Source organism: Callithrix jacchus, chromosome 1 (genome assembly GCF_049354715.1).
Source record: "Callithrix jacchus isolate 240 chromosome 1, calJac240_pri, whole genome shotgun sequence".
Taxonomy (NCBI): Eukaryota; Metazoa; Chordata; class Mammalia; order Primates; family Cebidae; genus Callithrix; species Callithrix jacchus.
The window spans coordinates 183662214-183668386 of record NC_133502.1 but is presented as its reverse complement, the minus strand read 5'-3'; the positions used below and the strand labels follow the sequence as shown (position 1 = coordinate 183668386).

Genomic DNA, 6173 nt, shown 5'->3' with positions numbered 1-6173 from the left:
TGACCACGTGACAGGGACACTGACCAAATGTGACAGGGTGTGGGAAGGCTGAGGTAGACAGCTGTTCACCTCCTCTTCTTCCCCAGTTACAAAATCCCGGGTTTTGGGCTGGCCTCATGACTACCCAGTATAAAGACTACATTTCCCAGCCTCCCTTGCAGTAGCAGGTAGTCATGTGACTAGGTATTGACAAAGAGGATATGCAGAAATGTCATATGACAGCCTCTGGATACCATCCCTAAAAGGCAGTTTGTGAGTATACTGTGACCCCTTTCTTCTTTGTCCCATCTTCCTGGAACAGAGATATGATGGCTGGAGCTTCAGCTGCCCTCCTGGGCCATGAAGACAAAAGCCACACCCAGGGATGGCAGAGCAGATGCTGCAAGGCTCTCTGTCCTGGTAGCTGAACTGCCAAACCGCCCCTGGGCTGCCCACAGGAAGTCTAATCTTCACAGAGAGTGTCTCCATGGATGTGACCTTGCTTCTGAGTTGGGCAACCTGGAGTGGAGAAAGCTCTCCCAGCAGAGGGACAGCCTGAGCCAAGGTCTGGTGCTGGGAGCAAGGCATTTGGGCTGATAACGGGAAGGAGAGTGTGGAGGGAATGAACCCGGGTATCCTTGGGGCAAGGGAGGTGGGTGTTCTGTGTACCCAGCTGCTTTGGGGTCCTGCCTGCCTCTTCCATCCTGAGGAGAGGGTTCTATACAGGGCCTCTGTACCCCCCTGCAATGTCAACATAAGTCCTGGGGTGACTCCCCACCCCAAAACTAAGAGGTTCTGTCCCCCAAGGAGGGGCTTCAGACATCCCCAAGGAGACATATTTGAGGTGCGCATGTCTTCCTGCCTGAACCCCATCACCGGCCAGGACAGGAGGAGCCCAGGCATGAGATCAGGTAAAATTCTGGGCTCCAGATCCAGCCCAGCCTCTCAAGGACTTACATTAACAGTCACCTCCACCCTACACCCCTCCACGGTGAAGATCAGATCAGACCCACAACTGCTTCCTGTCAGTTCGGCTGCAGAGGGAGTGCTTTCCAGGCACAGAGGAGCTCTCAGGTCCAGGGCACTGTGGCATTGCTGTGGGCCCCTGCACTCATGGCTGGTCACCCAGGCATCTGCTCTCAAAAGGGGCCGAGGGAGCCTCCAGCATCAGGGCCAAGAGGTGCGGACCAGGTGGACCCACTTGCTTCTCAGAGCCTCGGGGTCCTGGGCTGGTGGGAGGAAGTAGGCGGTGAGACCTGGAGGCAGAGGACCTGATGCAGCACAGAAGCTGGGGAGCAGGCTCGGCCTCCCTGTCTCATCCCATTTATTTCTCATCTGGACAGGACTTGTGTCCCCCTGGACTTGGACTCCTTGGGGGTCGGGATGGGTTTGGTCTATCCTCAGGCCCACCTGCTGTAGTCATTCTTCTCAAAATGGGGGTCAGCATTTCTTTGTTAAGCAATTCGTTCAAAATCAAATGCTGTTCCCTTTGCTCCGGTCCAGGCTCTAACCATCCCTGCCTGCCTCATCTGTGAGTGAGCTTGCTTCCTCCATCGCTGCATCATCAGCTCCACCCTCCACCTTGATAAGCCGCAGTGTCTTCGTGGCCAGACCGTAAGTTCCGAAGCACAGGGACCATGTATGTCTCCCTTGCTGTTGTAATGCAGCCAAATCCCCTGGCTCAGAGAGCTTCCCCAGAAGTTGCGCGAGGGAAGGAGGCAGGGGCGGAGTTGGTGGGGGTGTTGGTGCTGAGTCCCTTCAGAGAAGGACTTGACTCACATGACAGCAACAGCTAAGCTCTCTGGATTCTGCCTCTTTGTTCCCCTGTGTGAACCCAGCTCCTCCCTCCTCGGGGCCTCAGTGAAGCCACCTATGATCTATACCACGAGGGGTGCCTGGGCTCCTGAAGACCTCTTCATACAGCTCCGCCAGCCAGGCTCTGGCTGCTGACAACCCAGCAGGTGGGGTCACCTCCTTGGTGGTGCACGTTTCTCTGAGCTGCGCGGAGCTGAGTGCCCCAGAGGATCTTTCCACCGCCTCCTCCGGCTGCAGCCTCTGCCTCCAAGAGTAACTTAATTAGCTCACTGTTTTCCAAACAGGCAAATCGTGACTCAGCACTTTTGCAGAAGGTCTAAATTTGTCACAACCCCCCAGGTGTCTTTTAGCCAAATCCTTCGGGAAATTAGCTCATGGGGTTAGAAAGAGATATGGGGTGGTTTCTGGCAGCTCCAGGGCCCCCAGAAGGGCCAGGGCAGGTCCCTGTCCATAGTCCTTGCTCCTGTGGACTCCCCCCCGGGGCAGGGTTACAGATGGCCTCAGATCCCTGCCCCTTGTTCCTTCCTCCCTCCCTGCCCTCAGTGGGGGCCTCAATCCCCAGTGGCTGGAAGTTAAAAAACAAAGTCACCAGCGTGCTGTGGATCCACCCCAGCCACAAGCCTGAGAAGTGTGGGTTCTCCAGGGTGTTCAGGGCACTGCCTGGCTCGTCCCTGCCAGGCTTCACCAAAGAGCAGCTGGAGCTGGTGAGGCAGCCTCTTTTCCTCTGTGGATTCAGGTGTCTCTGGCTAACCTGCCCCCAGGCCCATGTTGGAGGACTTGGGCTCCCTCCCCCATTTCCTCCCTCTCTTCAAAGCCGGCAGCATGTTCTCACCTCCGACCCCCTGGCTGGTCCTCTTGTCTTCCGTGACTCTGAGACTCCTAACTCCCTTTCATAAGGACCCTTGAGCTTCTATAGGGCCCATGCAGATGGTCCAGAATAATCTCCCCGTGCCACGAAACCCTTCACTTAAGCTCATCTGCAACGCTTCTTTAGGTAGGAAGATATTCACAGGTTCTGGGGAAGAGGATATGGCATCTTGGGGGAGTCACTCTGTCTGCCACAGCCACAGGCGCCTCCTCCAGCACTGACCCGGCTGGATCCCATCACCTAGCTCTAGCTCTGCCTGAGAGCAGCACGGGGGTCCCTGAATAAAGCCCACCCACCCTCGGCTCCAAGGAGGGGCCGACGTCACGAAGGTGCCCCACCTGGTAAGAGGGGGAGAGCGTGCCTTCATCACTGACTGCAGAACGGAATTATGGGTGTGGAATCAATTTCGAGCTAACATGCATAGTCACCCCCTGCTTCTCCTGCCATCATTAAGCGCTACATCATTTGTCCAGATGCTCAGAAATAGCTGACAGGTTTCAGTGTCAGCACCGCCCAAGCCGCGGTGGATGCCCTCCCAGAGGTGAGAGCAGCCGAGCTCTGCTGCCCGTATCAGGGTGCGGCTGGCCCGCCCGCCTCCCCGGCACCACGGCCCTGCTCTCTGCCTAGGGTCCTCTGTCAAGGCCTCGTCCTGGCCTGAGCGGCACACCTGTCCCCACCTCTCCCTGGTTTCCTGAAGAATCGTGTTTGCTGTTTTTTGGCAGAGACAGAGGTGGGAGTCTGTGAGGCTCGGACCTGGCCTGGCAGCAGCTGAGAGCACCCCCCCAGCCCCCAAGTGAACTGCTGGGCACCGGCCATAGCACCCCAGCTTCTCTGTCAGACTTGGCACACAGAGGAGACCCCAGTTCTAGCTCTGGCCCAGCTTTCCCAGGTTTGAATTCAGCGAGTCACTCAAGTGTTGGTTTTCCAGAATGGAGACTGCAGTGAAAACAGACGGCCTGCTTCCTGGTTGCTCCCCATCAGTCCAGACCTGTCTTCTGAAGAACACGTGTGTGGCCTCTTCCCACCTGGAGCCCTCCCTGGCCGTCCCTGTCCTCCCTGAAGCACCTCAGTGTACCCTGCAGTGGGTGAGCTGTGGCACCAACTCGCAGGCTTGAAGGCACTGGGTCCCATGGCCTGTGGTCCTCAGGGATGCTGTCGCCCCAGACAGGGCCCACAACCAGCTGGCTGTGTCCTTCAGAAAGTCACTCGCTCTGCCTGTTATCTGCTTTAGGGGTAGTGGGTTGGAAACAGTCACCCAGCCAGCCCTCTCCTTTTATAAAGGAATTAAGAGAGGACACCCAGCAAGGCCATGGCCTTGGTGTCTGCAACGGTGTGCAGGGTGGGGGCGGAATGAGCTCATGGTGGGCTCTGCCCTGGGCCAGGTGCTGGGTGGGGTGTGCACCGAATGTTCCCAGCTCAAAAACTCCAGTGAGTCTCTCCATGTGGGTGGCAAAGACCTGAGCTCAGAGTGGGTAAGTCTGCCCAGCGTGCAGTGCCCAAGGTCACCCAACACTGCATGCTGCCTTCTCTGCAAAGCCAGCCTTTCCGACCTGAGGCCCGAGAAGTATACAGAGATGCATTTTTTAATTTTAAAAATGTCCGAAACAGGTCCCATTCACTTCTCATTTCCTGCTTCCCTAGTATCCCAAAACCACACCTCCCAGCCTCACTTGCACTAGGCTGTGGCCACATGACTAACTAGCCAAGGAAGTATGGATGGAGCCTTTCTCTTCTTCAGAGATGCTGAGGGCTCGAAGATGGAAATGCCTGGATCCCTGCAACACTCTATGGAAGAGAGAGGAGAGGGTGAGACCTGGGGGCATTAATCTCCTACCATTTATTGTGAAGTATCAGAAAAAATATGGCCTGCCCATCAAACCACGGGCTAGAGATGCTGTTGCTAAAATGCAGCCACAAAATAGGGCAAGGGGATTCTCTTTCCAAACTGTTAAGGAAATAGGAGCACAGGTGGTCCCTGGAAATGGCATATCTGGAAGGAGTCTATGAAGATGTTTGGGAACGCCAGCACTGGGCTCTGCCGCTTCCCCAGCAGAAAGAAGGCGCTTCCCAAGGCTCAGGGCCAGCATGGAGCGGGCATCTTTTGCCTCTGCCCTGGCAGGTACCTTTCAGAAAACCCAATCTCCCCTCTCATGGCCTCTGTCCTCGTGCCCTCTGGCAGCCTCAGGGACATTTGGGCTGACTTCTCTCTCAATTTAGAAGTCAACCATTTTATATTCAGAAAGGGAGAACAAAGCTTCTCTGAAACTCATCTCCCTGATTTATGCAGTCAGCGAATTCCACGAAGCTCACTGTGGCCAGTGCTTCATGTGGCCCTCTTAGATGCACAATCTATTTTACGATTTAAGAAAGAGACAGGAAAATGCATGCTTTTCCCCACGTAGGACATCGACAAGCCCAGCGCCTCCAATCAATAAAATCGTATTCTGCTGACTTTGAGAAGGGGCTGAAACGCCATCCGGGTGAGCTCTGGCTGGGGGAGCTGGGTGGGGCGGTCCAGAGCCGGAGACATTTCTCGGCCATGCTGCTGATGTGTTGAAAATGATCTGGAGATGCACAAAAACAGATGGTCTGGGGCGGGGCCATGCCTCTGAGCAGTGCCAGAGAAATTACGCCGGCTCGGCCAGCACCTGCTCCCCAGGGGTGAGCCATAGCCTGGCAGATTGCCCATTAATGAAACTCAGAGGGCAGAGGCTGCTGAGGGACACAGACTCCCACTCCTCTCTGCTTCCACGCCGCCAGCAATGGGGAGCTCACCACGCTTAGAAGGCTCTTCCTTGCACGGAGCTCAGAACTCCTCCCTGCACCTACCACCTTAGTGGCACCAAGTCTTCAGGCTCATCCTGTCTCCTTCAAAAGCGAAGGCTGAAACTGAGACCAAACAGAGGTGGCCAGCACGGGCCACCCCTGGGGCACCTGGCTTGGCAGAAGGTCATTCTTAGCTGCCTCCTGAAGCTGGGTGCCAAGGGTCTCCTCTCCCCGCCCTCCGGCCCAGCGCCATACCCAGGTCCCCTGTGTCACTTCCAACGTGGACACTTCTCCCAGCCAGGCCGGTTTCCTCACCCTCCAAATTTTCCCTGCGGCACCTGCCTCCCAGCTTTTGTTTACCTGATTCTCTCCACCTGGAAGGCCCTCCCCTGCCACTTTCGTTTCTGAAGTGCCACTGTTTTTAGGGCCTGAATGTGCCCCTCTTCCCCCCAGCAGCTTCAGTGCCCGAGTGTGTGAACACTCAGCCCCTGTAATGATGGCAATCGTCCTGACTCCCACCCGAGCCGTTGGCCCAGGAGGCTGTGCGTGGCACTCCCCAAGTGTATCGAACCGTCTCCCTGATCCACTGAAGAGCGGTGAGTGAAGGAAAATGTCTGCCTCAGGAAGCCCCACTGGCTTCTAAGAGCCTTTGCTCTCAGCATCTCTTCCTAGACTGTACCGATCATGCGGAATGTGCCTCCTTTCCCTGTACAGATGCTGCCTTCTCCAGGAAGCCTTCCTGGCT

General features: G+C 56.2%; 1 long non-coding RNA gene across 2 annotated transcripts; it reads left to right on the top strand.

Moving 5' to 3' along the window:
* Positions 1 to 217: 217 nt before the first annotated feature.
* Positions 218 to 5240, top strand: LOC118145474 (uncharacterized). Of its 2 annotated transcripts, none has more exons than XR_004730598.2 (4): positions 218 to 252; positions 438 to 544; positions 1483 to 1593; positions 3591 to 5240. It is a non-coding gene; the product is annotated as an uncharacterized LOC118145474 (long non-coding RNA). The 2 variants fall into 2 exon arrangements; XR_004730595.3 differs by having other exon boundaries at positions 218 to 544; positions 3591 to 3747; positions 4304 to 5240.
* The last annotated feature ends 933 nt before the right edge of the window (positions 5241 to 6173 follow it).